At 45.7% G+C, this 27,009-nt stretch overlaps 52 non-coding genes across 52 annotated transcripts; all 52 read left to right on the top strand.

The window, feature by feature from the left end:
* The first annotated feature begins 63 nt into the window (after window positions 1-63).
* Window positions 64-135, top strand: TRNAA-UGC (transfer RNA alanine (anticodon UGC)). The gene has a single exon. It is a non-coding gene; the product is annotated as a tRNA-Ala (tRNA).
* A 943-nt stretch (window positions 136-1,078) lies between these two features.
* Window positions 1,079-1,150, top strand: TRNAA-UGC (transfer RNA alanine (anticodon UGC)). The gene has a single exon. It is a non-coding gene; the product is annotated as a tRNA-Ala (tRNA).
* Window positions 1,151-1,302: 152 nt separating this feature from the next.
* Window positions 1,303-1,374, top strand: TRNAA-UGC (transfer RNA alanine (anticodon UGC)). Its single transcript has one exon. It is a non-coding gene; the product is annotated as a tRNA-Ala (tRNA).
* A 152-nt stretch (window positions 1,375-1,526) lies between these two features.
* Window positions 1,527-1,598, top strand: TRNAA-UGC (transfer RNA alanine (anticodon UGC)). The gene has a single exon. It is a non-coding gene; the product is annotated as a tRNA-Ala (tRNA).
* A 550-nt stretch (window positions 1,599-2,148) lies between these two features.
* TRNAA-UGC (transfer RNA alanine (anticodon UGC)) lies at window positions 2,149-2,220 on the top strand. The gene has a single exon. It is a non-coding gene; the product is annotated as a tRNA-Ala (tRNA).
* A 152-nt stretch (window positions 2,221-2,372) lies between these two features.
* On the top strand, window positions 2,373-2,444 carry TRNAA-UGC (transfer RNA alanine (anticodon UGC)). Its single transcript has one exon. It is a non-coding gene; the product is annotated as a tRNA-Ala (tRNA).
* A 152-nt stretch (window positions 2,445-2,596) lies between these two features.
* TRNAA-UGC (transfer RNA alanine (anticodon UGC)) lies at window positions 2,597-2,668 on the top strand. The gene has a single exon. It is a non-coding gene; the product is annotated as a tRNA-Ala (tRNA).
* Window positions 2,669-2,820: 152 nt separating this feature from the next.
* On the top strand, window positions 2,821-2,892 carry TRNAA-UGC (transfer RNA alanine (anticodon UGC)). The gene has a single exon. It is a non-coding gene; the product is annotated as a tRNA-Ala (tRNA).
* A 151-nt stretch (window positions 2,893-3,043) lies between these two features.
* Window positions 3,044-3,115, top strand: TRNAA-UGC (transfer RNA alanine (anticodon UGC)). Its single transcript has one exon. It is a non-coding gene; the product is annotated as a tRNA-Ala (tRNA).
* A 943-nt stretch (window positions 3,116-4,058) lies between these two features.
* On the top strand, window positions 4,059-4,130 carry TRNAA-UGC (transfer RNA alanine (anticodon UGC)). Its single transcript has one exon. It is a non-coding gene; the product is annotated as a tRNA-Ala (tRNA).
* A 152-nt stretch (window positions 4,131-4,282) lies between these two features.
* TRNAA-UGC (transfer RNA alanine (anticodon UGC)) lies at window positions 4,283-4,354 on the top strand. Its single transcript has one exon. It is a non-coding gene; the product is annotated as a tRNA-Ala (tRNA).
* Window positions 4,355-5,072: 718 nt separating this feature from the next.
* On the top strand, window positions 5,073-5,144 carry TRNAA-UGC (transfer RNA alanine (anticodon UGC)). The gene has a single exon. It is a non-coding gene; the product is annotated as a tRNA-Ala (tRNA).
* Window positions 5,145-5,296: 152 nt separating this feature from the next.
* TRNAA-UGC (transfer RNA alanine (anticodon UGC)) lies at window positions 5,297-5,368 on the top strand. The gene has a single exon. It is a non-coding gene; the product is annotated as a tRNA-Ala (tRNA).
* Window positions 5,369-5,520: 152 nt separating this feature from the next.
* Window positions 5,521-5,592, top strand: TRNAA-UGC (transfer RNA alanine (anticodon UGC)). Its single transcript has one exon. It is a non-coding gene; the product is annotated as a tRNA-Ala (tRNA).
* Window positions 5,593-7,038: 1,446 nt separating this feature from the next.
* On the top strand, window positions 7,039-7,110 carry TRNAA-UGC (transfer RNA alanine (anticodon UGC)). The gene has a single exon. It is a non-coding gene; the product is annotated as a tRNA-Ala (tRNA).
* Window positions 7,111-7,262: 152 nt separating this feature from the next.
* On the top strand, window positions 7,263-7,334 carry TRNAA-UGC (transfer RNA alanine (anticodon UGC)). Its single transcript has one exon. It is a non-coding gene; the product is annotated as a tRNA-Ala (tRNA).
* A 152-nt stretch (window positions 7,335-7,486) lies between these two features.
* On the top strand, window positions 7,487-7,558 carry TRNAA-UGC (transfer RNA alanine (anticodon UGC)). The gene has a single exon. It is a non-coding gene; the product is annotated as a tRNA-Ala (tRNA).
* Window positions 7,559-8,308: 750 nt separating this feature from the next.
* Window positions 8,309-8,380, top strand: TRNAA-UGC (transfer RNA alanine (anticodon UGC)). Its single transcript has one exon. It is a non-coding gene; the product is annotated as a tRNA-Ala (tRNA).
* A 153-nt stretch (window positions 8,381-8,533) lies between these two features.
* On the top strand, window positions 8,534-8,605 carry TRNAA-UGC (transfer RNA alanine (anticodon UGC)). The gene has a single exon. It is a non-coding gene; the product is annotated as a tRNA-Ala (tRNA).
* Window positions 8,606-8,757: 152 nt separating this feature from the next.
* TRNAA-UGC (transfer RNA alanine (anticodon UGC)) lies at window positions 8,758-8,829 on the top strand. Its single transcript has one exon. It is a non-coding gene; the product is annotated as a tRNA-Ala (tRNA).
* Window positions 8,830-8,981: 152 nt separating this feature from the next.
* TRNAA-UGC (transfer RNA alanine (anticodon UGC)) lies at window positions 8,982-9,053 on the top strand. Its single transcript has one exon. It is a non-coding gene; the product is annotated as a tRNA-Ala (tRNA).
* Window positions 9,054-9,205: 152 nt separating this feature from the next.
* Window positions 9,206-9,277, top strand: TRNAA-UGC (transfer RNA alanine (anticodon UGC)). Its single transcript has one exon. It is a non-coding gene; the product is annotated as a tRNA-Ala (tRNA).
* A 953-nt stretch (window positions 9,278-10,230) lies between these two features.
* Window positions 10,231-10,302, top strand: TRNAA-UGC (transfer RNA alanine (anticodon UGC)). Its single transcript has one exon. It is a non-coding gene; the product is annotated as a tRNA-Ala (tRNA).
* A 716-nt stretch (window positions 10,303-11,018) lies between these two features.
* Window positions 11,019-11,090, top strand: TRNAA-UGC (transfer RNA alanine (anticodon UGC)). Its single transcript has one exon. It is a non-coding gene; the product is annotated as a tRNA-Ala (tRNA).
* A 152-nt stretch (window positions 11,091-11,242) lies between these two features.
* On the top strand, window positions 11,243-11,314 carry TRNAA-UGC (transfer RNA alanine (anticodon UGC)). The gene has a single exon. It is a non-coding gene; the product is annotated as a tRNA-Ala (tRNA).
* A 1,449-nt stretch (window positions 11,315-12,763) lies between these two features.
* On the top strand, window positions 12,764-12,835 carry TRNAA-UGC (transfer RNA alanine (anticodon UGC)). Its single transcript has one exon. It is a non-coding gene; the product is annotated as a tRNA-Ala (tRNA).
* Window positions 12,836-12,987: 152 nt separating this feature from the next.
* TRNAA-UGC (transfer RNA alanine (anticodon UGC)) lies at window positions 12,988-13,059 on the top strand. Its single transcript has one exon. It is a non-coding gene; the product is annotated as a tRNA-Ala (tRNA).
* A 152-nt stretch (window positions 13,060-13,211) lies between these two features.
* On the top strand, window positions 13,212-13,283 carry TRNAA-UGC (transfer RNA alanine (anticodon UGC)). The gene has a single exon. It is a non-coding gene; the product is annotated as a tRNA-Ala (tRNA).
* Window positions 13,284-13,435: 152 nt separating this feature from the next.
* Window positions 13,436-13,507, top strand: TRNAA-UGC (transfer RNA alanine (anticodon UGC)). The gene has a single exon. It is a non-coding gene; the product is annotated as a tRNA-Ala (tRNA).
* Window positions 13,508-14,225: 718 nt separating this feature from the next.
* TRNAA-UGC (transfer RNA alanine (anticodon UGC)) lies at window positions 14,226-14,297 on the top strand. Its single transcript has one exon. It is a non-coding gene; the product is annotated as a tRNA-Ala (tRNA).
* Window positions 14,298-14,449: 152 nt separating this feature from the next.
* TRNAA-UGC (transfer RNA alanine (anticodon UGC)) lies at window positions 14,450-14,521 on the top strand. Its single transcript has one exon. It is a non-coding gene; the product is annotated as a tRNA-Ala (tRNA).
* Window positions 14,522-14,673: 152 nt separating this feature from the next.
* On the top strand, window positions 14,674-14,745 carry TRNAA-UGC (transfer RNA alanine (anticodon UGC)). Its single transcript has one exon. It is a non-coding gene; the product is annotated as a tRNA-Ala (tRNA).
* A 1,448-nt stretch (window positions 14,746-16,193) lies between these two features.
* TRNAA-UGC (transfer RNA alanine (anticodon UGC)) lies at window positions 16,194-16,265 on the top strand. Its single transcript has one exon. It is a non-coding gene; the product is annotated as a tRNA-Ala (tRNA).
* Window positions 16,266-16,417: 152 nt separating this feature from the next.
* Window positions 16,418-16,489, top strand: TRNAA-UGC (transfer RNA alanine (anticodon UGC)). Its single transcript has one exon. It is a non-coding gene; the product is annotated as a tRNA-Ala (tRNA).
* Window positions 16,490-16,641: 152 nt separating this feature from the next.
* Window positions 16,642-16,713, top strand: TRNAA-UGC (transfer RNA alanine (anticodon UGC)). Its single transcript has one exon. It is a non-coding gene; the product is annotated as a tRNA-Ala (tRNA).
* A 152-nt stretch (window positions 16,714-16,865) lies between these two features.
* Window positions 16,866-16,937, top strand: TRNAA-UGC (transfer RNA alanine (anticodon UGC)). The gene has a single exon. It is a non-coding gene; the product is annotated as a tRNA-Ala (tRNA).
* A 152-nt stretch (window positions 16,938-17,089) lies between these two features.
* On the top strand, window positions 17,090-17,161 carry TRNAA-UGC (transfer RNA alanine (anticodon UGC)). Its single transcript has one exon. It is a non-coding gene; the product is annotated as a tRNA-Ala (tRNA).
* A 152-nt stretch (window positions 17,162-17,313) lies between these two features.
* TRNAA-UGC (transfer RNA alanine (anticodon UGC)) lies at window positions 17,314-17,385 on the top strand. The gene has a single exon. It is a non-coding gene; the product is annotated as a tRNA-Ala (tRNA).
* A 152-nt stretch (window positions 17,386-17,537) lies between these two features.
* On the top strand, window positions 17,538-17,609 carry TRNAA-UGC (transfer RNA alanine (anticodon UGC)). Its single transcript has one exon. It is a non-coding gene; the product is annotated as a tRNA-Ala (tRNA).
* Window positions 17,610-18,552: 943 nt separating this feature from the next.
* Window positions 18,553-18,624, top strand: TRNAA-UGC (transfer RNA alanine (anticodon UGC)). The gene has a single exon. It is a non-coding gene; the product is annotated as a tRNA-Ala (tRNA).
* A 152-nt stretch (window positions 18,625-18,776) lies between these two features.
* Window positions 18,777-18,848, top strand: TRNAA-UGC (transfer RNA alanine (anticodon UGC)). Its single transcript has one exon. It is a non-coding gene; the product is annotated as a tRNA-Ala (tRNA).
* Window positions 18,849-20,294: 1,446 nt separating this feature from the next.
* On the top strand, window positions 20,295-20,366 carry TRNAA-UGC (transfer RNA alanine (anticodon UGC)). Its single transcript has one exon. It is a non-coding gene; the product is annotated as a tRNA-Ala (tRNA).
* Window positions 20,367-20,518: 152 nt separating this feature from the next.
* On the top strand, window positions 20,519-20,590 carry TRNAA-UGC (transfer RNA alanine (anticodon UGC)). Its single transcript has one exon. It is a non-coding gene; the product is annotated as a tRNA-Ala (tRNA).
* A 376-nt stretch (window positions 20,591-20,966) lies between these two features.
* Window positions 20,967-21,038, top strand: TRNAA-UGC (transfer RNA alanine (anticodon UGC)). The gene has a single exon. It is a non-coding gene; the product is annotated as a tRNA-Ala (tRNA).
* A 1,174-nt stretch (window positions 21,039-22,212) lies between these two features.
* On the top strand, window positions 22,213-22,284 carry TRNAA-UGC (transfer RNA alanine (anticodon UGC)). Its single transcript has one exon. It is a non-coding gene; the product is annotated as a tRNA-Ala (tRNA).
* A 714-nt stretch (window positions 22,285-22,998) lies between these two features.
* TRNAA-UGC (transfer RNA alanine (anticodon UGC)) lies at window positions 22,999-23,070 on the top strand. Its single transcript has one exon. It is a non-coding gene; the product is annotated as a tRNA-Ala (tRNA).
* An 893-nt stretch (window positions 23,071-23,963) lies between these two features.
* On the top strand, window positions 23,964-24,035 carry TRNAA-UGC (transfer RNA alanine (anticodon UGC)). Its single transcript has one exon. It is a non-coding gene; the product is annotated as a tRNA-Ala (tRNA).
* Window positions 24,036-24,785: 750 nt separating this feature from the next.
* Window positions 24,786-24,857, top strand: TRNAA-UGC (transfer RNA alanine (anticodon UGC)). Its single transcript has one exon. It is a non-coding gene; the product is annotated as a tRNA-Ala (tRNA).
* A 153-nt stretch (window positions 24,858-25,010) lies between these two features.
* Window positions 25,011-25,082, top strand: TRNAA-UGC (transfer RNA alanine (anticodon UGC)). Its single transcript has one exon. It is a non-coding gene; the product is annotated as a tRNA-Ala (tRNA).
* A 152-nt stretch (window positions 25,083-25,234) lies between these two features.
* Window positions 25,235-25,306, top strand: TRNAA-UGC (transfer RNA alanine (anticodon AGC)). The gene has a single exon. It is a non-coding gene; the product is annotated as a tRNA-Ala (tRNA).
* Window positions 25,307-25,458: 152 nt separating this feature from the next.
* Window positions 25,459-25,530, top strand: TRNAA-UGC (transfer RNA alanine (anticodon UGC)). Its single transcript has one exon. It is a non-coding gene; the product is annotated as a tRNA-Ala (tRNA).
* A 152-nt stretch (window positions 25,531-25,682) lies between these two features.
* On the top strand, window positions 25,683-25,754 carry TRNAA-UGC (transfer RNA alanine (anticodon UGC)). Its single transcript has one exon. It is a non-coding gene; the product is annotated as a tRNA-Ala (tRNA).
* Window positions 25,755-27,009: the final 1,255 nt, after the last annotated feature.

The raw sequence follows: 27,009 nt of genomic DNA, 5'->3' as shown, positions 1-27,009 counted from the left end.
TATTGAAGTATATGTAAGGAAGTTCAGCTAAGAACGGTCGCTATCTATACCTGAGCAGTGTGTGGGGATGTAGCTCAGTGGTAGAGCGTTCGCTTTGCGTGTGAAAGGCCCCGGGTTCGATCCCCGGCATCTCCAAAAGGTGTGACCTTGCATGGTACATTTTACCACAACTATACCCTAAACTCCGGTGGCACATAATAAGAAGGGTTGTAATGTCGCGACCTTATTGAAGTATATGTAAGGACGTTCAGTTAACCCTCCACTGCATGAATTATTTTTTGTTTCCGTTTGGTGAAGAAATTTCAAGCTTTAATGTTCAGTGTGGTAATGTGGTTTAGATATACCAGCAATTCTTAACTGGGCCTGCAAGGCTGTTTTTATTTTAACACTCGTATGTGATGTGGATTGCCATATTGGAATATATATACGGTTTTCCACGATTTTACGGTAAGCTTTGAACATTCAAAGACCGAACATTACTGCCTACTGGCCTTGGGTGCGTATTGCAGGGCGCAAGTATACTTGGACGACTGTAGGTCGGTAATGTCTTTGAGGTTGAGCCAGAGGTACTCCTGAAGCCTGTGGTAATATGAGGGGGAGGGCCCACGTAAATAAACTGTGGTTGGTTCGCGTGGATGTTGACGGCGTGGAAGGAGTACCTTTGGCTGTAGGGCTGTTTTTTCTTATGTTATGTGTAAAAAAAAAAAACTAGACATCCCTGGGATATGTGTTTAATTGACTGTACAGTTGAAGGTGTGCCGATAAACCACAGATGAAAATTTATTTGTTGCCAAATGGCAACAGTATGCAGTAGAGGATTGAGAACGGTTGTAATCGATTACATAGAAGTGTGTGGGGATGTAGCTGAGTAGTAGAGCGCTTGCTTTGCATGCAATAGGCCCCGGGTTCGATCCCCGGCACCTCCTAAAGTTTTGTCGATGCATGGTACATTTTACCACATCATTAGGCAAAACTCCCGTAGCACATAATAAGAAGGGTTGTAATGTCACGACCTTATTGAAGTATATGTAAGGAAGTTCAGTTAAGAACGGTCTCAATCGATAACTGAGCAGTGTGTGGGGATGTAGCTCAGTGGTAGAGCGTTCGCTTTGCGTGTGAAAGGCCCCGGGTTCGATCCCCGGCATCTCCAACAGATTTGACGTTGCACGGTACATTTTACCACATCATTACGCAAAACTCCCGTAGCACATAATAAGAAGGTTTGTAATGTCGCGACCTTATTGAAGTATATGTAAGGAAGTTCGGCTAAGAACGGTCGCTATATATATCTGAGCGGTGTGTGGGGATGTAGCTCAGTGGTAGAGCGTTCGCCTTGCATGTGAAAGGCCCCGGGTTCGATCCCCGGCATCTCCAAAAGGATTGACGATGCATGGTACATTTTACCACATCATTACGCAAAACTCCCGTAGCACATAATAAGAAGGGTTGTAATGTCACGACCTTATTGAAGTACATGTAAGGAAGTTCAGTTATGAAGGGTCGCAATCGATAACTGAGCAGTGTGTGGGGATGTAGCTCTGTGGTAGAGCGTTCGCATTGCATGTGAAAGGCCCCGGGTTCGATCCCCGGTATCTCCAAAAGGTTTGACGATGCATGGTACATTTTACCACATCATTACGCAAAACTCCTGTGGCACATAATAAGAAGGGTTGTAATCGATAAATGAACACTATGATGTTGATTGCCATATTGGAACATATATATAAGGTTTTACAAGATTTTATGGTTAGCTTTTAACATTCAAATGCCGAACATTACTGCCTACTGGCTATGGGTACGTATTGCAGGGCGCAAGTATACTTGCAGGACCGTAGGTCGGTAATGTCTTTGAGGTTGAGCCAGAGGTACTCTTGAAGCCTGTATTAATATGACGGGGAGGGCCCAAGTAAAATAAACGGAGGTTGGTTCGCGTGGATGTTGACGGGGTGGAAGGTGTACCTTTGGCTGTAGGGCTGTTTTGTCTTATGTTATGTAAAAAAAAAAAGACGTCACTGGGATATGTGTTTAATTGACTGTACAGTTGAAGGTGTGGCGATAAACCACAGATGAAAATTTATTTGTTGCCTAATGGCAACAGTATGCAGTAGAGGATTAAGAACGGTTGCAATCGATTACATGGAAGTGTGTGGGGATGTAGCTCAGTGGTAGAGCGTTCGCTTTGCATGTGAAAGGCCCCGGGTTCGATCCCCGGCATCTCCAAAAGGTTTGACGATGCACGGTACATTTTACCACATCATTACGCAAAACTCCTGTAGCACATAAAAAGAAGGGTTGTAATGTCGCGACCTTATTGAAGTATATTTAAGGAAGTTCAGTTAAGAACGGTCGCAATCGATAACTGAGCAGTGTGTGGGGATGTAGCTCAGTGGTAGAGCGTTCGCTTTGCATGTGAAAGGCCCCGGGTTCGATCCCCGGCATCTCCAAAAGGTTTGACGATGCATGGTACCTTTTACCACATCATTACGCAAAACTCCTGTAGCACATAATAGGAAGGGTTGTAATGTCGCGACCTAATTGAAGTACATGTAAGGAAGTTCAGTTAAGAACGGTCGCAATCGATAACTGATCAGTGTGTGGGGATGTAGCTCAGTGGTAGAGCGTTCGCTTTGCATGTGAAAGGCCCCGGGTTCGATCCCCGGCATCTCCAAAAGGTTTGACGATGCATGGTACATTTTACCACATCATTACGCAAAACTCCTGTAGCACATAATAAGAAGGGTTGTAATGTCGCGACCTTATTGAAGTACATGTAAGGAAATTCAGTTAAGAACGGTTACAATCGATAACAAAGTAGTGCGTGGGGATGTAGCTCAGTGGTAGAGCGTTCGCTTTGCATGTGAAAGTCCCCGGGTTCGATCCCCGGCATCTCCGAAGGTGTGACATTGCATGGTACATTTTACCACATCATTACGCAAAACTCCTGTAGCACATAATAAGAAGGGTTGTAATGTCGCGACCTTATTGAAGTACATGTAAGGAAGTTCAGTTAAGAACGGTTACAATCGATAACTGAGTAGTGTGTGGGGATGTAGCTCAGTGGTAGAGCTTTCGCTTTGCATGTGAAAGGCCCCGGGTTCGATCCCCGGCACCTCCAAAAGGTGTGACATTGCATGGTACATTTTACCACAACTATACCCTAAACTCCGGTGGCACATAATAAGAAGGGTTGTAATGTCGGGACCTTATTGAAGTATATGTAAGGACGTTCAGTTAACCCTCCACTGCATGAATTATTTTTTGTTTCCGTTTGGTGAAGAAATTTCAAGCTTTAATGTTCAGTGTGGTAATGTGGTTTAGATATACCAGCAATTCTTAACTGGGCCTGCAGGGCTGTTTTTATTTTAACACTCGTATGTGATGTGGATTGCCATATTGGAATATATATACGGTTTTCCACGATTTTACGGTAAGCTTTGAACATTCAAAGACCGAACATTACTGCCTACTGGCCTTGGGTACGTATTGCAGGGCGCAAGTATACTTGGACGACTGCAGTTCGGTAATGTCTTTGAGGTTGAGCCAGAGGTACTCCTGAAGCCTGTGGTAATATGAGGGGGAGGGCCCACGTAAAATAAACTGTGGTTGGTTCGCGTGGATGTTGACGGCGTCGAAGGAGTACCTTTGGCTGTAGGGCTGTTTTTTCTTATGTTATGTGTAAAAAAAAAAACAAGACATCACTGGGATATGTGTTTAATTGACTGTACAGTTGAAGGTGTGCCGATAAACCACAGATGAAAATTTATTTGTTGCCAAATGGCAACAGTATGCAGTAGAGGATTGAGAACGGTTGTAATCGATTACATAGAAGTGTGTGGGGATGTAGCTGAGTAGTAGAGCGCTCGCTTTGCATGCAAAAGTCCCCGGGTTCGATCCCCGGCATATCCTAAAGGTTTGTCGATGCATGGTACATTTTACCACATCATTAGGCAAAACTCCTGTAGCACATAATAAGAAGGGTTGTAATGTCGCGACCTTATTGAAGTATATGTAAGGAAGTTCAGTTAAGAACGGTCGCAATTGATAACTGAGCAGTGTGTGGGGATGTAGCTCAGTGGTAGAGCGTTCGCTTTGCATGTGAAAGGCCCCGAGTTCGATCCCCGGCATCTCCAAAATGTGTGACGATGCATGGTACATTTTTCCACATCATTACGCAAAACTCCTGTAGCACATAATAAGAAGGGTTGTAATGTCGCGACCTTATTGAAGTACATGTAAGGAAGTTCAGTTAAGAACGGTTACAATCGATAACTGAGTAGTGTGTGGGGATGTAGCTCAGTGGTAGAGCGTTCGCTTTGCATTTGAAAGGCCCCGGGTTCGATCCCCGGCACCTCCAAAAGGTGTGACATTGCATGGTACATTTTACCACAACTATACCCTAAACTCCGGTGGCACATAATAAGAAGGGTTGTAATTTCGCGACCTTATTGAAGTATATGTAAGGACGTTCAGTTAACCCTCCCCTGCATGAATTATTTTTTGTTTCCGTTTGGTGAAGAAATTTCAAGCTTTAATGTTCAGTGTGGTAATGTGGTTTAGATATACCAGCAATTCTTAACTGGGCCTGCAGGGCTGTTTTTATTTTAACACTCGTATTTGATGTGGATTGCCATATTGGAATATATATACGGTTTTCCACGATTTTACGGTAAGCTTTGAACATTCAAAGACCGAACATTACTGCCTACTGGCCTTGGGTACGTATTGCAGGGCGCAAGTATACTTGGACGACTGCAGTTCGGTAATGTCTTTGAGGTTGAGCCAGAGGTACTCCTGAAGCCTGTGGTAATATGAGGGGGAGGGCCCACGTAAAATAAACTGTGGTTGGTTCGCGTGGATGTTGACGGCGTCGAAGGAGTACCTTTGGCTGTAGGGCTGTTTTTTCTTATGTTATGTGTAAAAAAAAAAACAAGACATCACTGGGATATGTGTTTAATTGACTGTACAGTTGAAGGTGTGCCGATAAACCACAGATGAAAATTTATTTGTTGCCTAATGGAAACAGTATGCAGTAGAGGTTTAAGAACGGTTGCATCGGTTACATAGAAGTGTGTGGGGATGTAGCTCAGTGGTAGAGCGTTCGCTTTGCATGTGAAAGGCCACGGGTTCGATCCGCGGCATCTCCAAAAGGTGTGACGATGCATGGTACATTTTACCACATCATTACGCAAAACTCCTGTAGCACATAATAAGAAGGGTTGTAATGTCGCGACCCTATTGAAGTATATGTAAGGAAGTTCAATTAAGAACGGTCGCAATCGATAATTAAGCAGTGTGTGGGGATGTAGCTCAGTGATAGAGCGTTCGCTTTGCATGTGAAAGGCCCCGGGTTCGATCCCCGGCATCTCCAAAAGATTTGACGTTGCACGGTACATTTTACCACATCATTACGCAAAACTCCCGTAGCATATAATAAGAAGGGTTGTAATGTCGCGACCTTATTGAAGTACATGTAAGGAAGTTCGGTTAAGAACGGTTGCAATCGATAACTCAGTAGTGTGCGAGGATGTAGCTCAGTGGTAGAGCGTTCGCTTTGCATGTGAAAGTCCCCGGGTTCGATCTCCGGCATCTCCAAAATGTGTGACCACGCATGGTACATTTTACCACAACTCTACCCTAAACTCCGGTGGCACATAATAAGAAGGGTTGTAATGTCGCGATCCTATTGAAGTACATGTAAGGAAGTTCAGTTAAGAACGGTTGCAATCGATAACTCAGTAGTGTGAGGGGATGTAGCTCAGTGGTAGAGCGTTCGCTTTGCATGTGAAAGGCCCCGGGTTTTATCACCGGCATCTCCCAAAGGTGTGACCATGCATGGTACATTTTACCACAACTCTACCCCAAACTCCGGTGGCACATAATAAGAAGTGTTGTAATGTCGCGACCTTATTGAAGTATATGTAAGGACGTTCAGTTAACCCTCCACTGCATGAATTATTTTTTGTTTCCGTTTGGTGAAGAAATTTCAAGCTTTAATGTTCAGTGTGGTAATGTGGTCTAGATATACCAGCAATTCTTAACTGGGCCTGCAGGGCTGTTTTGTTTTAACACTCGTATGTGATGTGGATTGGCCGCCTCTGTGGTGTAGTGGTTAGCGTGATTAGCTGCCACCCCCGGAGGTCCGGGTTCGATTCCCGGCTCTGCCACGAATTTTGAAAAGTGGTACGAGGGCTGGAACAGGGTCCACTCAGCCTCGGGAGGTCAACTGAGTAGAGGTGGGTTCGATTCCCACCTCAGCCATACTGGAAGTGGTTTTCCGTGGTTTCCCACTTCTCCTCCAGGCGAATGCCGGGATGGTACGTAACTTAAGGCCACGGCCGCTTCCTTCCCTCTTCCTTGCCTATCCCTTCCAATCTTCCCTTCCCTCCACAAGGCCCCTGTTCAGCTTAGCAGGTGAGGCCGCCTGGGCGACGTACTGGTCATACTCCCCAGTTGTATCCCCCGACCAAGAGTCTGAAGTTCCGGGACACTGCCCTTGAGGCGGTAGAGGCGGGATCCCTCGCTAAGTCCGAGGGAGAAACCGAACCTGGAGGGTAAACAGATGATGATGATGATGATGATGTGATGTGGATTGCCATATTGGAATATATATACGGTTCTCCACGATTTTACGGTAAGCTTTGAACATTCAAAAACCGAACATTACTGCCTACTGGCCTTGGGTACGTATTGCAGGGCGCAAGTATACTTGGACGACTGCAGGTCGGTAATGTCTTTGAGGTTGAGCCAGAGGTACTCCTGAAGCCTGTGGTAATATGAGGGGGAGGGCCCACGTAAAATAAACTGTGGTTGGTTCGCGTGGATGTTGACGGCGTGGAAGGAGTACCTTTGGCTGTAGGGCTGTTTTGTCTTATGTTATGTGTAAAATAAAAAAACAAGACATCACTGGGATATGTGTTTAATTGACTGTACAGTTGAAGGTGTGCCGATAAACCACAGATGAAAATTTATTTGTTGCCTAATGGCAACAGTATGCAGTAGAGGATTAAGAACGGTTGCATCGATTAGATAGAAGTGTGTGGGGATGTAGCTCAGTGGTAGAGCGTTCGCTTTGCATGCAAAAGGCCCCAGGTTCGATCCCCGGCATCTCCAAAAGGTTTGACGATGCATGGTACATTTTACCACATCATTACGCAAAACTCCTGTAGCACATAAAAAGAAGGGTTGTAATGTCGCGATCTTATTGAAGTATATGTAAGGAAGTTCTGTTAAGAACGATCGCAATCGACAACTGAGCAGTGTGTGGGGATGTAGCTCAGTGGTAGAGCGTTCGCTTTGCATGTGAAAAGCCCCTGGTTCGATCCCCGGCATCTCCAATAGATGTGACGTTGCACGGTACATTTTACCACATCATTACCCAAAACTCCCGTAGCACATAATAAGAAGGGTTGTAATGTCGCGACTTTATTGAAGTACATGTAAGGAAGTTCAGTTAAGAACGGTTGCAATCGATAACTCAGTAGTGTGAGGGGATGTAGCTCAGTGGTAGAGCGTTCGCTTTGCATGTGAAAGGCCACGGGTTCGATCCGCGGCATCTCCAAAAGCTTTGACGATGCAAGGTACATTTTAACTTATCATTACGCAAAACTCCTGTGGCACATAATATGAAGGGTTGTAATCGATAAATGAACAGTATGACGTTGACGGTTTTACACGATTTTATGGTAAGCTTTTAACATTCAAAGGCCGAACATTACTGCCTACTGGCTATGGGTACGTATTGCAGGTCGCAAGTATACTTGCAGGACCGTAGGTCGGTAATGTCCTTGAGGTTGAGCCAGAGGTACTCTTCTAGCCTGTATTAATATGACGGGGAGGGCCCAAGTAAAATAATCGGAGGTTGGTTCGCGTGGATGTTGACGGGGTGGAAGGTGTACCTTTGGCTGTAGGGCTGTTTTGTCTTATGTTATGTAAAAAAAACAAGACGTCACTGGGATATGTGTTTAATTGACTGTACAGTTGAAGGTGTGCCGATAAACCACAGATGAAAATTTATTTGTTGCCTATTGGCAACAGTATGCAGTAGAAGATTAAGAACGGTTGCAAACGATTACATAGAAGTGTGTGGGGTTGTAGCTCAGTGGTAGAGCGTTCGCTTTGCATGCAAAAGGCTCCGGGTTCCATCCCAGGCATCTTAAAAAGCTTTGACGATGCCCGGTACATTTTAAAACATCATTACGCAAAACTCCTGTAGCACATAATAAGAAGGGTTGTAATGTCGCGACCTTATTGAAGTACATGTAAGGAAGTTCAGTTAAGAACGGTCGCAATCGATAACTGAGCAGGGTGTGGGGATGTAGCACAGTGGTAGAGCGTTCGCTTTGCATGTGAAAGGCCCCGGGTTCGATCCCTGGCATCTCCAAAAGGTTTTGACGATGCATGGTACATTTTACCACATCATTACGCAAAACTCCTGTAGCACATAATAAGAAGGGTTGTAATGTCGCGACCTTATTGAAGTACATGTAAGGAAGTTCAGTTAAGAACGGTCGCAATCGATAACTGAGCAGTGTGTGGGGATGTAGCTCAGCGGTAGAGTGTTCGCTTTGCATGTGAAATGCCCCGGGTTCGATCCCCGGCATCTCCAAAAGGTTTGACGTTGCGCGGTACGTTTTACCACATAATTACGCAAAACTCCCGTAGCACATAATAAGAAGGTTTGTAATGTCGCGACCTTATTGAAGTATATGTAAGGAAGTTCGGCTAAGAACGGTCGCTATATATATCTGAGCGGTGTGTGGGGATGTAGCTCAGTGGTAGAGCGTTCGCCTTGCATGTGAAAGGCCCCGGGTTCGATCCCCGGCATCTCCAAAAGGATTGACGATGCATGGTACGTTTTACCACATCATTACGCAAAACTCCCGTAGCACATAATAAGAAGGGTTGTAATGTCACGACCTTATTGAAGTACATGTAAGGAAATTCAGTTATGAAGGGTCGCAATCGATAACTGAGCAGTGTGTGGGGATGTAGCTCTGTGGTAGAGCGTTCGCTTTGCATGTGAAAGGCCCCGGGTTCGATCCCCGGCATCTCCAAAAGGTTTGACGATGCATGGTACATTTTACCACATCATTACGCAAAACTCCTGTAGCACATAATAAGAAGGGTTGTAATGTCGCCACCTTATTGAAGTACATGTAAGGAAGTTCAGTTAAGAACGGTTACAATCGATAACTGAGTAGTGTGTGGGGATGTAGCTCAGTGGTAGAGCGTTCGCTTTGCCTGTGAAAGGCCCCGGGTTCGATCCCCGGCATCTCCAAAAGGTGTGACCTTGCATGGTACATTTTACCACAACTATACCCTAAACTCCGGTGGCACATAATAAGAAGGGTTGTAATTTCGCGACCTTATTGAAGTATATGTAAGGACGTTCAGTTAACCCTGCACTGCATGAATTATTTTTTGTTTCCGTTTGGTGAAGAAATTTCAAGCTTTAATGTTCAGTGTGGTAATGTGGTTTAGATATACCAGCAATTCTTAACTGGGCCTGCAGCGCTGTTTTTTTTTAACACGCGTATGTGATGTGGATTGCCATATTGGAATATATATACGGTTTTCCACGATTTTACGGTAAGCTTTGAACATTCAAAGACCGAACATTACTGCCTACTGGCCTTGGGTACGTATTTTTTTTTTTTGCTAGTTGCTTTACGTCGCACCGACTCAGATAGGTCTTATGGCGACGGTGGAACAGGGAAGGGCTAGGAGTGGGAAGGAAGCGGCCGTGGCCTTAATTAAGGTACAGCCCCAGCATTTGCCTGGTGTGAAAATGGGAAACCACGGAAAACCATTTTCAGGGCTGCCGACAGTGGGGTTCGAACCTACTATCTCCCGAATACTGGATACTGGTTGGGTACGTATTGCAGGGCGCAAGTATACTTGCACGACAGCAGGTCGGTAATGTCTTTGAGGTTGAGCCAGAGGTACTCCTGAAGCTTGTGGTAATATGAGGGGGAGGGCCCACGTAAAATAAACGGTGGTTGGTTCGCGTGGATATTGACGGGGTGGAAGGAGTACCTTTGGCTGTAGGGCTGTTTTGTCTTATGTTATGTGTAAAAAAAAAAACAAGACATCACTGGGATATGTGTTTAATTGACTGTACAGTTGAAGGTGTGCCGATAAACCAGAGATGAAAAATTTATTTGTTGCCTAATGGCAACAGTATGCAGTAGAGGATTAAGAACGGTTGCAATCGATAACGTGGAAGTGTGTGGGGATGTAGCTCAGTGGTTGAGCGTTCGCTTTGCATGTGAAAGGCCCCGGGTTCGATCCCCGTCATCTCCAAAAGTGTGACGTTGCATGGTACATTTTACCACAACTCTACCCTAAACTCCGGTGGCACATAATAAGAAGGATTGTAATGTCGCGAACTTATTGAAGTATATGTAAGGAAGTTCAGTTAACCCTGCACTGCATGAATTATTTTTTGTTTCCGTTTGGTGAAGAAATTTCAAGCTTTAATGTTCAGTGTGGTAATGTGGTTTAGATATACCAGCAATTCTTAACTGGGCCTGCAGGGCTGTTTTTATTTTAACACTCGTATGTGATGTGGATTGCCATATTGGAATATATATACGGTTTTCCACGATTTTACGGTAAGCTTTGAACATTCAAAGACCGAACATTACTGCCTACTGGCCTTGGGAACGTATTGCAGGGCGCAAGTATACTTGGACGACTGCAGGTCGGTAATGTCTTTGAGGTTGAGCCAGAGGTACTCCTGAAGCCTGTGGTAATATGAGGGGGAGGGCCCACGTAAAATAAACTGTGGTTGGTTCGCGTGGATGTTGACGGCGTGGAAGGAGTACCTTTGGCTGTAGGGCTGTTTTGTCTTATGTTATGTGTAAAAAAAAAAAAACAAGACATCACTGGGATATGTGTTTAATTGACTGTACAGTTGGTGTGCCGATAAACCACAGATGAAAATTTATTTGTTGCCTAATGGCAACAGTATGCAGTAGAGGATTAAGAACGGTTGCATCGATTACATGGAAGTGTGTGGGGATGTAGCTCAGTGGTAGAGCGTTCGCTTTGCATGCAAAAGGCCCCGGGTTCGATCCCCGGCATCTCCAAAAGGTTTGACGATGCATGGTACATTTTACCACATCATTACGCAAAACTCCTGTAGCACATAAAAAGAAGGGTTGTAATGTCGCGACCTTATTGAAGTATATGTAAGGAAGTTCAGTTAAGAACGGTCGCAATCGATAACTGAGCAGTGTGTGGGGATGTAGCTCAGTGGTAGAGCGTTCGCTTTGCATGTGAAAGGCCCCGGGTTCGATCCCCGGCATCTCCAATAGATTTGACGTTGCACGGTACATTTTACCACAACTCTACCCTAAACTCCGGTGGCACATAATAAGAAGTGTTGTAATGTCGCGACCTTATTGAAGTGTATGTAAGGACGTTCAGTTAACCCTCCACTGCATGAATTATTTTTTGTTTCCGTTTGGTGAAGAAATTTCAAGCTTTAATGTTCAGTGTGGTAATGTGGTCTAGATATACCAGCAATTCTTAACTGGGCCTGCAGGGCTGTTTTGTTTTAACACTCGTATGTGCTGTGGACTGGCCGCCTCTGTGGTGTAGTGGTGAGCGTGATTAGCTGCCACCCCCGGAGGTCCGGGTTCGATTCCCGGCTCTGCCACGAAATTTGAAAAGTGGTACGAGGGCTGGAACGGGGTCCACTCAGCCTCGGGAGGTCAACTGAGTAGAGGTGGGTTCGATTCCCACCTCAGCCATCCTGGAAGTGGTTTTCCGTGGTTTCCCACTTCTCGTCCAGGCGAATGCCGGGATTGTACCTAACTTAAGGCCACGGCCGCTTCCTTCCCTCTTCCTTGCCTATCCCTTCCAATCTTCCCTTCCCTCCACAAGGAACCTGTTCAGCTTAGCAGGTGAGGCCGCCTGGGCGAGGTACTGGTCATACTCCCCAGTTGTATCCCCCGACCAAGAGTCTGAAGCTCCAGGACACTGGCCTTGAGGCGGTAGAGGTGGGATCCCTCGCTAAGTCCGAGGGTAAAACCGAACCTGGAGGGTAAACAGATGATGATGATGATGATGATGTGATGTGTATTGCCATATTGGAATATATATACGGTTTTCCACGATTTTACGGTAAGCTTTGAACATTCAAAGACCGAACATTACTGCCTACTGGCCTTGGGTACGTATTGCAGGGCGCAAGTATACTTGGACGACTGCAGGTCGGTAATGTCTTTGAGGTTGAGCCAGAGGTACTCCTGAAGCCTGTGGTAATATGAGGGGGAGGGCCCACGTAAATAAACTGTGGTTGGTTCGCGTGGATGTTGACGGCGTGGAAGGAGTACCTTTGGCTGTAGGGCTGTTTTTTCTTATGTTATGTGTAAAAAAAAAAACTAGACATCACTGGGATATGTGTTTAATTGACTGTACAGTTGAAGGTGTGCCGATAAACCACAGATGAAAATTTATTTGTTGCCAAATGGCAACAGTATGCAGTAGAGGATTGAGAACGGTTGTAATCGATTACATAGAAGTGTGTGGGGATGTAGCTGAGTAGTAGAGCGCTCGCTTTGCATGCAATAGGCCCCGGGTTCGATCCCCGGCATCTCCTAAAGTTTTGTCGATGCATGCATGGTACATTTTACCACATCATTAGGCAAAACTCCCGTAGCACATAATAAGAAGGGTTGTAATGTCACGACCTTATTGAAGTATATGTAAGGAAGTTCAGTTAAGAACGGTCTCAATCGATAACTGAGCAGTGTGTGGGGATGTAGCTCAGTGGTAGAGCGTTCGCTTTGCATGTGAAAGGCCCCGGGTTCGATCCCCGGCATCTCCAAAAGATTTGACGTTGCACGGTACATTTTACCACATCATTACGCAAAACTCCCGTAGCACATAATAAGAAGGTTTGTAATGTCGCGACCTTATTGAAGTATATGTAAGGAAGTTCGGCTAAGAACGGTCGCTAGATATATCTGAGCGGTGTGTGGATATGTAGCTCAGTGGTAGAGCGTTCGCCTTGCATGTGAAAGGCCCCGGGTTCGATCCCCGGCATCTCCAAAAGGATTGACGATGCATGGTACATTTTACCACATCATTACGCAAAACTCCCGTAGCACATAATAAGAAGGGTTGTAATGTCACGACCTTATTGAAGTACATGTAAGGAAGTTCAGTTATGAAGGGTCGCAATCGATAACTGAGCAGTGTGTGGGGATGTAGCTCTGTGGTAGAGCGTTCGCTTTGCATGTGAAAGGCCCCGGGTTCGATCCCCGGCATCTCCAAAAGGTTTGACGATGCATGGTACATTTTACCACATCATTACGCAAAACTCCTGTAGCACATAATAAGAAGGGTTGTAATGTCGCCACCTTATTGAAGTACATGTAAGGAAGTTCAGTTAAGAACGGTTACAATCGATAACTGAGTACTGTGTGGGGATGTAGCTCAGTGGTAGAGCGTTCGCTTTGCCTGTGAAAGGCCCCGGGTTCGATCCCCGGCATCTCCAAAAGGTGTGACCTTGCATGGTACATTTTACCACAACTATACCCTAAACTCCGGTGGCACATAATAAGAAGGGTTGTAATTTCGCGACCTTATTGAAGTATATGTAAGGACGTTCAGTTAACCCTGCACTGCATGAATTATTTTTTGTTTCCGTTTGGTGAAGAAATTTCAAGCTTTAATGTTCAGTGTGGTAATGTGGTTTAGATATACCAGCAATTCTTAACTGGGCCTGCAGGGCTGTTTTTATTTTAACACTCGTATGTGATGTGGATTGCCATATTGGAATATATATACGGTTTTCCACGATTTTACGGTAAGCTTTGAACATTCAAAGACCGAACATTACTGCCTACTGGCCTTGGGTACGTATTGCAGGGCGCAAGTATACTTGGACGACTGCAGGTCGGTAATGTCTTTGAGGTTGAGCCAGAGGTACTCCTGAAGCCTGTGGTAATATGAGGGGGAGGGCCCACGTAAAATAAACTGTGGTTGGTTCGCGTGGATGTTGACGGCGTGGAAGGAGTACCTTTGGCTGTAGGGCTGTTTTGTCTTATGTTATGTGTAAAAAAAAAAAAAACAAGACATCACTGGGATATGTGTTTAATTGACTGTACAGTTGGTGTGCCGATAAACCACAGATGAAAATTTATTTGTTGCCTAATGGCAACAGTATGCAGTAGAGGATTAAGAACGGTTGCATCGATTACATGGAAGTGTGTGGGGATGTAGCTCAGTGGTAGAGCGTTCGCTTTGCATGCAAAAGGCCCCGGGTTCGATCCCCGGCATCTCCAAAAGGTTTGACGATGCATGGTACATTTTACCACATCATTACGCAAAACTCCTGTAGCACTTAAAAAGAAGGGTTGTAATGTCGCGACCTTATTGAAGTATATCTAAGGAAGTTCAGTTAAGAACGGTCGCAATCGATAACTGAGCCGTGTGTGGGGATGTAGCTCAGTGGTAGAGCGTTCGCTTTGCATGTGAAAGGCCCCGGGTTCGATCCCCGGCATCTCCAATAGATTTGACGTTGCACGGTACATTTTACCACATCATTACGCAAAACTCCTGTAGCACATAAAAAGAAGGGTTGTAATGTCGCGACCTTATTGAAGTATATGTAAGGAAGTTCAGTTAAGAACGGATGCAGTCGATAACTCAGTAGTGTGAGGGGATGTAGCTCAGTGGTAGAGCGTTCGCTTTGCATGTGAAAGGCCCCGGGTTCGATCTCCGGCATCTCCAAAAGGTGTGACCACGCATGGTACATTTTACCACAACTCTACCCTAAACTCCGGTGGCACATAATAAGAAGTGTTGTAATGTCGCGACCTTATTGAAGTGTATGTAAGGACGTTCAGTTAACCCTCCACTGCATGAATTATTTTTTGTTTCCGTTTGGTGAAGAAATTTCAAGCTTTAATGTTCAGTGTGGTAATGTGGTCTAGATATACCAGCAATTCTTAACTGGGCCTGCAGGGCTGTTTTGTTTTAACACTCGTATGTGATGTGGACTGGCCGCCTCTGTGGTGTAGTGGTTAGCGTGATTAGCTGCCACCCCCGGAGGTCCGGGTTCGATTCCCGGCTCTGCCGAGAAATTTGAAAAGTGGTACGAGGGCTGGAACGGGGTCCACTCAGCCTCGGGAGGTCAACTGAGTAGAGGTGGGTTCGATTCCCACCTCAGCCATCCTGGAAGTGGTTTTCCGTGGTTTCCCACTTCTCGTCCAGGCGAATGCCGGGATGGTACCTAACTTAAGGCCACGGCCGCTTCCTTCCCTCTTCCTTGCCTATCCCTTCCAATCTTCCCTTCCCCCCACAAGGAACCTGTTCAGCTTAGCAGGTGAGGCCGCCTGGGCGAGGTACTGGTCATACTCCCCAGTTGTATCCCCCGACCAAGAGTCTGAAGCTCCAGGACACTGGCCTTGAGGCGGTAGAGGTGGGATCCCTCGCTAAGTCCGAGGGTAAAACCGAACCTGGAGGGTAAACAGATGATGATGATGATGATGATGTGATGTGTATTGCGATATTGGAATATATATACGGTTTTCCACGATTTTACGGTAAGCTTTGAGCATTCAAAGACCGAACATTACTGCCTACTGGCCTTGGGTACGTATTGCAGGGCGCAAGTATACTTGGACGACTGCAGGTCGGTAATGTCTTTGAGGTTGAGCCAGAGGTACTCCTGAAGCCTGTGGTAATATGAGGGGGAGGGCCCACGTAAAATAAACTGTGGTTGGTTCGCGTGGATGTTGACGGCGTGGAAGGAGTACCTTTGGCTGTAGATCTGTTTTGTCTTATGTTATGTGTAAAAAAAAAAAAATTAGACATCACTGGGATATGTGTTTAATTGACTGCACAGTTGAAGGTGTGCCGATAAACCACACATGAAAATTTATTTTTTGCCAAATGGCAACAGTATGCAGTAGAGGATTGAGAACGGTTGTAATCGATTACATAGAAGTGTGTGGGGATGTAGCTGAGTAGTAGAGCGCTCGCTTTGCACGCAAAAGGCCCCGGGTTCGATCCCCGGCATCTCCTAAAGGTTTGTCGATGCATGGTACATTTAACCACATCATTAGGCAAAACTCCTGTAGCACATAATAAGAAGGGTTGTAATGTCGCGAACTTATTGAAGTATATGTAAGGAAGTTCAGTTAAGAACAGTCGCAATCGATAACTGAGCAGTGTGTGGGGATGTAGCTCAGTGGTAGATCATTCGCTTTGCATGTGAAAGGCCCCGGATTCGATCCCCGGCATCTCCAAAAGATTTGACGTTGCACGGTACATTTTACCACATCATTACGCAAAACTCCCGTAGCACATAAAAAGAAGGTTTGTAATGTCACGACCTTATTGAAGTACATGTAAGGAAGTTCAGTTAAGAACTGTTGCAATCGATCACTCAGTAGTGTGAGGGGATGTAGCTCAGTGGTAGAGCGTTCGCTTTGCATGTGAAAGGCCACGGATTCGATCCCCGGCATCTCCAAAAGGTGTGACGATGCATGGTACATTTTACCACATCATTACGCAAAACTCCTGTAGCACATAATAAGAAGGGTTGTAATGTCGCGACCTTATTGAAGTATATGTAAGGAAGTTCAGCTAAGAACGGTCGCTATCTATAACTGAGCAGTGTGTGGGGATGTAGCTCAGTGGTAGAGCGTTCGCTTTGCATGTGAAAGGCCCCGGGTTCGATCCCCGGCATCTCCAAAAGGTTTGACGATGCACGGTACATTTTACCACATCATTACGCAAAACTCCTGTAGCACATAAAAAGAAGGGTTGTAATGTCGCGACCTTATTGAAGTATATGTAAGGAAGTTCAGTTAAGAACGGTCGCAATCGATAACTGAGCAGTGTGTGGGGATGTAGCTCTGTGGTAGAGCGTTCGCTTTGCATGTGAAAGGCCCCGGGTTCGATCCCCGGCATCTCCAAAAGGTTTGACGATGCATGGTACCTTTTACCACATCATTACGCAAAACTCCTGTAGCACATAATAGGAAGGGTTGTAATGTCGCGACCTAATTGAAGTACATGTAAGGATGTTCAGTTAAGAACGGTCGCAATCGATAACTGATCAGTGTGTGGGGATGTAGCTCAGTGGTAGAGCGTTCGCTTTGCATGTGAAAGGCCCCGGGTTCGATCCCCGGCCTCTCCAAAAGGTTTGACGATGCATGGTACATTTTACCACATCATTACGCAAAACTCCTGTAGCACATAATAAGAAGGGTTGTAATGTCGCGACCTTATTGAAGTACATGTAAGGAAGTTCAGTTAAGAACGGTTACAATCGATAACTAAGTAGTGCGTGGGGATGTAGCTCAGTGGTAGAGCGTTCGCTTTGCATGTGAAAGGCCCCGGGTTCGATCCCCGGCCTCTCCAAAAGGTTTGACGATGCATGGTACATTTTACCACATCATTACGCAAAACTCCTGTAGCACATAATAAGAAGGGTTGTAATGTCGCGACCTTATTGAAGTACATGTAAGGAAGTTCAGTTAAGAACGGTTACAATCGATAACTGAGTAGTGTGTGGGGATGTAGCTCAGTGGTAGAGCGTTCGCTTTGCATGTGAAAGGCCCCGGGTTCGATCCCCGGCACCTCCAAAATGTGTGACATTGCATGGTACATTTTACCACAACTATACCCTAAACTCCGGTGGCACATAATAAGAAGGGTTGTAATGTCGCGACCTTATTGAAGTATATGTAAGGACGTTCAGTTAACCCTCCACTGCATGAATTATTTTTTGTTTCCGTTTGGTGAAGAAATTTCAAGCTTTAATGTTCAGTGTGGTAATGTGGTTTAGATATACCAGCAATTCTTAACTGGGCCTGCAGGGCTGTTTTTATTTTAACACTCGTATGTGATGTGGATTGCCATATTGGAATATATATACGGTTTTCCACGATTTTACGGTAAGCTTTGAACATTCAAAGACCGAACATTACTGCCTACTGGCCTTGGGTACGTATTGCAGGGCGCAAGTATACTTGGACGACTGCAGTTCGGTAATGTCTTTGAGGTTGAGCCAGAGGTACTCCTGAAGCCTGTGGTAATATGAGGGGGAGGGCCCACGTAAAATAAACTGTGGTTGGTTCGCGAGGATGTTGACGGCGTCGAAGGAGTACCTTTGGCTGTAGGGCTGTTTTTTCTTATGTTATGTGTAAAAAAAAAAACAAGACATCACTGGGATATGTGTTTAATTGACTGTACAGTTGAAGGTGTGCCGATAAACCACAGATGAAAATTTATTTGTTGCCAAATGGCAACAGTATGCAGTAGAGGATTGAGAACGGTTGTAATCGATTACATAGAAGTGTGTGGGGATGTAGCTGAGTAGTAGAGCGCTCGCTTTGCATGCAAAAGTCCCCGGGATCGATCCCCGGCATATCCTAAAGGTTTGTCGATGCATGGTACATTTTACCACATCATTAGGAAAAACTCCTGTAGCACATAATAAGAAGGGTTGTAATGTCGCGACCCTATTGAAGTATATGTAAGGAAGTTCACTTAAGAACGGTCGCAATCGATAATTAAGCAGTGTGTGGGGATGTAGCTCAGTGATAGAGCGTTCGCTTTGCATGTGAAAGGCCCCGGGTTCGATCCCCGGCATCTCCAAAAGATTTGACGTTGCACGGTACATTTTACCACATCATTACGCAAAACTCCCGTAGCACATAATAAGAAGGGTTGTAATGTCGCGACCTTATTGAAGTACATGTAAGGAAGTTCGGTTAAGAACGGTTGCAATCGATAACTCAGTAGTGTGAGAGGATGTAGCTCAGTGGTAGAGCGTTCGCTTTGCATGTGAAAGTCCCCGGGTTCGATCTCCGGCATCTCCAAAATGTGTGACCACGCATGGTACATTTTACCACAACTCTACCCTAAACTCCGGTGGCACATAATAAGAAGGGTTGTAATGTCGCGATCTTATTGAAGTACATGTAAGGAAGTTCAGTTAAGAACGGTTGCAATCGATAACTCAGTAGTGTGAGGGGATGTAGCTCAGTGGTAGAGCGTTCGCTTTGCATGTGAAAGGCCCCGGGTTTTATCACCGGCATCTCCCAAAGGTGTGACCATGCATGGTACATTTTACCACAACTCTACCCTAAACTCCGGTGGCACATAATAAGAAGTGTTGTAATGTCGCGACCTTATTGAAGTATATGTAAGGACGTTCAGTTAACCCTCCACTGCATGAATTATTTTTTGTTTCCGTTTGGTGAAGAAATTTCAAGCTTTAATGTTCAGTGTGGTAATGTGGTCTAGATATACCAGCAATTCTTAACTGGGCCTGCAGGGCTGTTTTGTTTTAACACTCGTATGTGATGTGGATTGGCCGCCTCTGTGGTGTAGTGGTTAGCGTGATTAGCTGCCACCCCCGGAGGTCCGAGTTCGATTCCCGGCTCTGCCACGAAATTTGAAAAGTGGTACGAGGGCTGGAACAGGGTCCACTCAGCCTCGGGAGGTCAACTGAGTAGAGGTTGGTTCGATTCCCACCTCAGCCATACTGGAAGTGGTTTTCCGTGGTTTCCCACTTCTCCTCCAGGCGAATGCCGGGATGGTACGTAACTTAAGGCCACGGCCGCTTCCTTCCCTCTTCCTTGCCTATCCCTTCCAATCATCCCTTCCCTCCACAAGGCCCCTGTTCAGCTTAGCAGGTGAGGCCGCCTGGGCGACGTACTGGTCATACTCCCCAGTTGTATCCCCCGACCAAGAGTCTGAAGTTCCGGGACACTGCCCTTGAGGCGGTAGAGGCGGGATCCCCCGCTAAGTCCGAGGGAGAAACCGAACCTGGAGGGTAAACAGATGATGATGATGATGATGATGTGATGTGGATTGCCATATTGGAATATATATACGGTTCTCCACAATTTTACGGTAAGCTTTGAACATTCAAAGACCGAACATTACTGCCTACTGGCCTTGGGTACGTATTGCAGGGCGCAAGTATACTTGGACGACTGCAGGTCGGTAATGTCTTTGAGGTTGAGCCAGAGGTACTCCTGAAGCCTGTGGTAATATGAGGGGGAGGGCCCACGTAAAATAAACTGTGGTTGGTTCGCGTGGATGTTGACGGCGTGGAAGGAGTACCTTTGGCTGTAGGGCTGTTTTGTCTTATGTTATGTGTAAAATAAAAAAACAAGACATCACTGGGATATGTGTTTAATTGACTGTACAGTTGAAGGTGTGCCGATAAACCACAGATGAAAATTTATTTGTTGCCTAATGGCAACAGTATGCAGTAGAGGATTAAGAACGGTTGCATCGATTACATAGAAGTGTGTGGGGATGTAGCTCAGTGGTAGAGCGTTCGCTTTGCATGCAAAAGGCCCCGGGTTCGATCCCCGGCATCTCCAAAAGGTTTGACGATGCATGGTACATTTTACCACATCATTACGCAAAACTCCTGTAGCACATAAAAAGAAGGGTTGTAATGTCGCGATCTTATTGAAGTATATGTAAGGAAGTTCAGTTAAGAACGGTCGCAATCGATAACTGAGCAGTGTGTGGGGATGTAGCTCAGTGGTAGAGCGTTCGCTTTGCATGTGAAAAGCCCCGGGTTCTATCCCCGGCATCTCCAGTAGATGTGACGTTGCACGGTACATTTTACCACATCATTACCCAAAACTCCCGTAGCACATAATAAGAAGGGTTGTAATGTCGCGACTTTATTGAAGTACATGTAAGGAAGTTCAGTTAAGAACGGTTGCAATCGATAACTCAGTAGTGTGAGGGGATGTAGGTCAGTGGTAGAGCGTTCGCTTTGCATGTGAAAGGCCACGGGTTCGATCCGCGGCATCTCCAAAAGGTGTGACGATGCATGGTTCATTTTACCACATCATTACGCAAAACTCCTGTAGCACATAATAAGAAGGGTTGTAACGTCGCGACCTTATTGAAGTATATGTAAGGAAGTTCAGTTAAGAACGGTCGCAATCGATAACTGAGCAGTGTGTGGGGATGTAGCTCAGTGGTAGAGTGTTCGCTTTGCATGTGAAATGCCCCGGGTTCGATCCCCGGCATCTCCAAAAGATTTGAAGTTGCGCGGTACGTTTTACCACATAATTACGCAAAACTCCCGTAGCACATAATAAGAAGGTTTGTAAAGTCGCGACCTTATTGAAGTACATGTAAGGAAGTTCAGTTAAGAACGGTTGCAATCGATAACTCAGTAGTGTGAGGGGATGTAGCTCAGTGGTAGAGCGTTCGCTTTGCATGTGAAAGGCCCCGGGTTTTATCACCGGCGTCTCCCAAAGGTGTGACCATGCATGGTACATTTTACCACAACTCTACCCTAAACTCCGGTGGCACATAATAAGAAGTGTTGTAATGTCGCGACCTTATTGAAGTATATGTAAGGACGTTCAGTTAACCCTCCACTGCATGAATTATTTTTTGTTTCCGTTTGGTGAAGAAATTTAAAGCTTTAATGTTCAGTGTGGTAATGTGGTCTAGATATACCAGCAATTCTTAACTGGGCCTGCAGCGCTGTTTTTTTTTTAACACGCGTATGTGATGTGGATTGCCATATTGGAATATATATACGGTTTTCCACGATTTTACGGTAAGCTTTGAACATTCAAAGACCGAACATTACTGCCTACTGGCCTTGGGTACGTATTTTTTTTTTTGCTAGTTGCTTTACGTCGCACCGACTCAGATAGGTCTTATGGCGACGGTGGAACAGGGAAGGGCTAGGAGTGGGAAGGAAGCGGCCGTGGCCTTAATTAAGGTACAGCCCCAGCATTTGCCTGGTGTGAAAATGGGAAACCACGGAAAACCATTTTCAGGGCTGCCGACAGTGGGGTTCGAACCTACTATCTCCAGAATACTGGATACTGGTTGGGTACGTATTGCAGGGCGCAAGTATACTTGCACGACAGCAGGTCGGTAATGTCTTTGAGGTTGAGCCAGAGGTACTCCTGAAGCATGTGGTAATATGAGGGGGAGGGCCCACTTAAAATAAACGGTGGTTGGTTCGCGTGGATATTGACGGGGTGGAAGAGTACCTTTGGCTGTAGGGCTGTTTTGTCTTATGTTATGTGTAAAAAAAAACAAGACATCACTGGGATATGTGTTTAATTGACTGTACAGTTGAAGGTGTGCCGATAAACCAGACATGAAAAATTTATTTGTTGCCTAATGGCAACAGTATGCAGTAGAGGAATAAGAACGGTTGCAATCGATAACATGGAAGTGTGTGGGGATGTAGCTCAGTGGTTGAGCGTTCGCTTTGCATGTGAAAGGCCCCGGGTTCGATCCCCGTCGTCTCCAAAAGTGTGACGTTGCATGGTACATTTTACCACAACTCTACCCTAAACTCCGGTGGCACATAATAAGAAGGATTGTAATGTCGCGACCTTATTGAAGTATATGTAAGGAAGTTCAGTTAACCCTCAACTCCATAAATTATTTCTTGTGACCGTTTGGTGAAGAAAATTTCAAGCTTTAATGTTCAGTGTGGTAATGTGGTTTAGATATACCAGCAATTTTTAACAGTGCCTGCAGGGCTGTTTTGTTTTAACACTCGTATGTGATGTGGATAGCCATTTTGGAATATATATACGGTTTTCCACGATTTTACGGTAAGCTTTGAACATTCAAAGACCGAACATTACTGCCTACTGGCCTTGGGTACGTATTGCAGGGCGCAAGTATACTTGGACGACTGCAGGTCGGTAATGTCTTTGAGGTTGAGCCAGAGGTACTCCTGAAGCCTGTGGTTATATGACGGGGAGGGCCCACGTAAAATAAACGGTGGTTGGTTCGCGTGGATGTTGACGGGGTGGAAGGAGTACCTTTGGCTGTAGGGCTGTTTTGTCTTATGTTATGCAAAAAAAAACAAGACATCACTGGGATATGTGTTTAATTGACTGTACAGTTGAAGGTGTGCCGATAAACCACAGATGAAAATTTATTTGTTGCCTAATGGCAACAGTATGCAGTAGAGGATTAAGAACGGTTGCAATCGATAACTCATTAGTGTGAGGGGATGTAGCTCAGTGGTAGAGCGTTCGCTTTGCATGTGAAAGGCCCCGGGTTCGATCCCCGGCATCTCCAAAAGGTGTGACCTTGCATGGTACATTTTACCACAACTCTACCCTAAACTCCGGTGGCACATAATAAGAAGGTTTGTAATGTCGCGACCTTATTGAAGTATATGTAAGGACGTTCAGTTAACCCTCCACTGCATGATTTTTTTTTTTGTGTTCGTTTGGTGAAGAAAATTTCAAGCTTTAATGTTCAGTGTGGTAATGTGGTTTAGATATACCATCATCATCATCATCATCATCATCATCATCATCATCTGTTTACCCTCCAGGTTCGGCATTTCCCTCGGACTCAGCGAGGGATCCCACCTCTACCGCCTCAAGGGCAGTGTCCTGGAGCTTCAGACTCTTGGTCGGGGGATACAACTGGGGAGGATGACCAGTACCTCGCCCAGGCGGCCTCACCTGCTATGCTGAACAGGGGCCTTGTTTAGGGATGGGAAGATTGGAAGGGATAGGCAAGGAAGAGGGAAGGAAGCGGCTGTGGCCTCATGTTAGGTACCATCCCGGCATTCGCCTGGAGGAGAAGTGGGAAACCACGGAAAACCACTTCCAGGATGGCTGAGGTGGGAATCGAACCCACCTCTACTCAGTTGACCTCCCGAGGCTGAGTGGACCCCGTTCCAGCCCTCATACCACTTTTCAAATTTCGTGGCAGAGCCGGGAATAGAACCCGGGCCTCTGGGGGTGGCAGCTAATCACGCTAACCACTACACAACAGAGGCGGACTGTTTTGTCTTATGTTATGTAAAAAAAACAAGAAGTCACTGGGATATGTGTTTAATTGACTGTACATTTGAAGGTGTGCCGATAAACCGCAGATGAAAATTTATTTGTTGCCTATTGGCAACAGTATGCAGTAGAGGATTAAGAACGGTTGAAATCTATTACATAGAAGTGTGTGGGGATGTAGCTCAATGGTAGAGCGTTCGCCTTGCATGCAAAGGGCCCCGGGTTCGATCCCAGGCATCTCCAAAAGCTTTGACGACGCAAGGTACATTTTAACTTATCATTACGCAAAACTCCTGTGGCACATAATATGAAGGGTTGTAATCGATAAATGAACAGTATGACGTTGACGGTTTTACACGATTTTATGGTAAGCTTTTAACATTCAAAGGCCGAACATTACTGCCTACTGGCTATGGGTACGTATTGCAGGGCGCAAGTATACTTGCAGGACCGTAGGTCGGTAATGTCCTTGAGGTTGAGCCAGAGGTACTCTTCTAGCCTGTATTAATATGACGGGGAGGGCCCAAGTAAAATAATCGGAGGTTGGTTCGCGTGGATGTTGACGGGGTGGAAGGTGTACCTTTGGCTGTAGGGCTGTTTTGTCTTATGTTATGTAAAAAAAACAAGACGTCACTGGGATATGTGTTTAATTGACTGTACAGTTGAAGGTGTGCCGATAAACCACAGATGAAAATTTATTTGTTGCCTATTGGCAACAGTATGCAGTAGAAGATTAAGAACGGTTGCAAACGATTACATAGAAGTGTGTGGGGTTGTAGCTCAGTGGTAGAGCGTTCGCTTTGCATGCAAAAGGCTCCGGGTTCCATCCCAGGCATCTTAAAAAGCTTTGACGATGCCCGGTACATTTTAAAACATCATTACGCAAAACTCCTGTAGCACATAATAAGAAGGGTTGTAATGTCGCGACCTTATTGAAGTACATGTAAGGAAGTTCAGTTAAGAACGGTCGCAATCGATAACTGTGCAGGGTGTGGGGATGTAGCTCAGTGGTAGAGCGTTGGCTTTGCATGTGAAAGGCCCCGGGTTCGATCCCTGGCATCTCCAAAAGGTTTTGACGATGCATGGTACATTTTACCACATCATTACGCAAAACTCCTGTAGCACATAATAAGAAGGGTTGTAATGTCGCGACCTTATTGAAGTACATGTAAGGAAGTTCAGTTAAGAACGGTTACAATCGATAGCTGAGTAGTGTCTGGGGATGTAGCTCAGTGGTAGAGCGTTCGCTTTGCATGTGAAAGGCCCCGGGTTCGATCCCCGGCATCTCCAAAAGGTGTGACATTGCATGGTACATTTTACCACTTCATTACGCAAAACTCCTGTAGCACATAATAAGAAGCGTTGTAATGTCGCGAACTTATTGAAGTACATGTAAGGAAGTTCAGTTAAGAACGGATGCAATCGAAAACTCAGTAGTGTGAGGGGATGTAGCTCAGTGGTAGAGCGTTCGCTTTGCATGTGAAAGGCCCCGGGTTCGATCCGCGGCATCTCCAAAAGGTGTGACGATGCATGGTACATTTTACCACATCATTACGCAAAACTCCTGTAGCACATAATAAGAAGGGTTGTAATGTCGCGACCCTATTGAAGTATATGTAAGGAAGTTCACTTAAGAACGGTCGCAAACGATAACTGAGCAGTGTGTGGGGATGTAGCTCAGTGGTAGAGCGTTCGCTTTGCATGTGAAAGGCCCCGGGTTCGATCCCCGGCATCTCCAAAAGATTTGACGTTGCACGGTACATTTTACCACATCATTACGCAAAACTCCCGTAGCACATAATAAGAAGGGTTGTAATGTCGCGAATTTATTGAAGTACATGTAAGGAAGTTCAGTTAAGAACAGTTGCAATCGATAACTCAGTAGTGTGAGGGGATGTAGCTCAGTGGTAGAGCGTTCGCTTTGCATGTGAAAGGCCCCGGGTTCTATCTCCGGCATCTCCAAAAGGTGTGACCATGCATGGTACATTTTACCACAACTCTACCCTAAACTCCGGTGGCACATAATAAGAAGTGTTGTAATGTCGCGACCTTATTGAAGTGTATGTAAGGACGTTCAGTTAACCCTCCACTGCATGAATTATTTTTTGTTTCCGTTTGGTGAAGAAATTTCAAGCTTTAATGTTCAGTGTGGTAATGTGGTCTAGATATACCAGCAATTCTTAACTGGGCCTGCAGGGCTGTTTTGTTTTAACACTCGTATGTGATGTGGATTTGCCGCCTCTGTGGTGTAGTGGTTAGCGTGATTAGCTGCCACCCCCGGAGGTCCGGGTTCGATTCCCGGCTCTGCCACGAAATTTGAAAAGTGGTACGAGGGCTGGAACAGGGTCCACTCAGCCTCGGGAGGTCAACTGAGTAGAGGTGGGTTCGATTCCCACCTCAGCCATCCTGGAAGTGGTTTTCCGTGGTTCCCCACTTCTCCTCCAGGCGAATGCCTGGATGGTACGTAACTTAAGGCCACGGCCGCTTCCTTCCCTCTTCCTTGCCTATCCCTTCCAATCTTCCCTTCCCTCCACAAGGCCCCGGTTCAGCTTAGCAGGTGAGGCCGCCTGGGCGACGTACTGGTCATACTCCCCAGTTGTATCCCCCGACCAAGAGTCTGAAGCTCCAGGACACTGCCCTGGAGGCGGTAGAGGTGGGATCCCTCGCTAAGTCCGAGGGAGAAACCGAACCTGGAGGGTAAACAGATGATGATGATGATGATGATGATGATGTGATGTGGATTGCCATATTGGAATATATATACGGTTCTCCACGATTTTACGGTAAGCTTTGAACATTCAAAGACCGAACATTACTGCCTACTGGCCTTGGGTACGTATTGCAGGGCGCAAGTATACCTGGACGACTGCAAGTCGGTAATGTCTTTGAGGTTGAGCCAGAGGTACTCCTGAAGCCTGTGGTAATATGAGGGGGAGGGCCCACGTAAAATAAACTGTGGTTGGTTCGCGTGGATGTTGACGGCGTGGAAGGAGTACCTTTGGCTGTAGGGCTGTTTTGTTTTATGTTATGTGTAAAAAAAAAAACAAGACATCACTGGGATATGTGATTAATTGACTGCAGAGTTGAAGGTGTGCCGATAAACCACACATGAAAATTTATTTGTTGCCAAATGGCAACAGTATGCAGTAGAGGATTGAGAACGGTTGTAATCGATTACGTAGAAGTGTGTGGGGATGTTGCTGAGTAGTAGAGCGCT

Source organism: Anabrus simplex, chromosome 2 (assembly GCF_040414725.1).
Source record: "Anabrus simplex isolate iqAnaSimp1 chromosome 2, ASM4041472v1, whole genome shotgun sequence".
NCBI lineage: Eukaryota > Metazoa > Arthropoda > Insecta > Orthoptera > Tettigoniidae > Anabrus > Anabrus simplex.
Note: the sequence above shows the minus strand (reverse complement) of the source record. Positions and strands in the feature narration are given on the sequence as shown.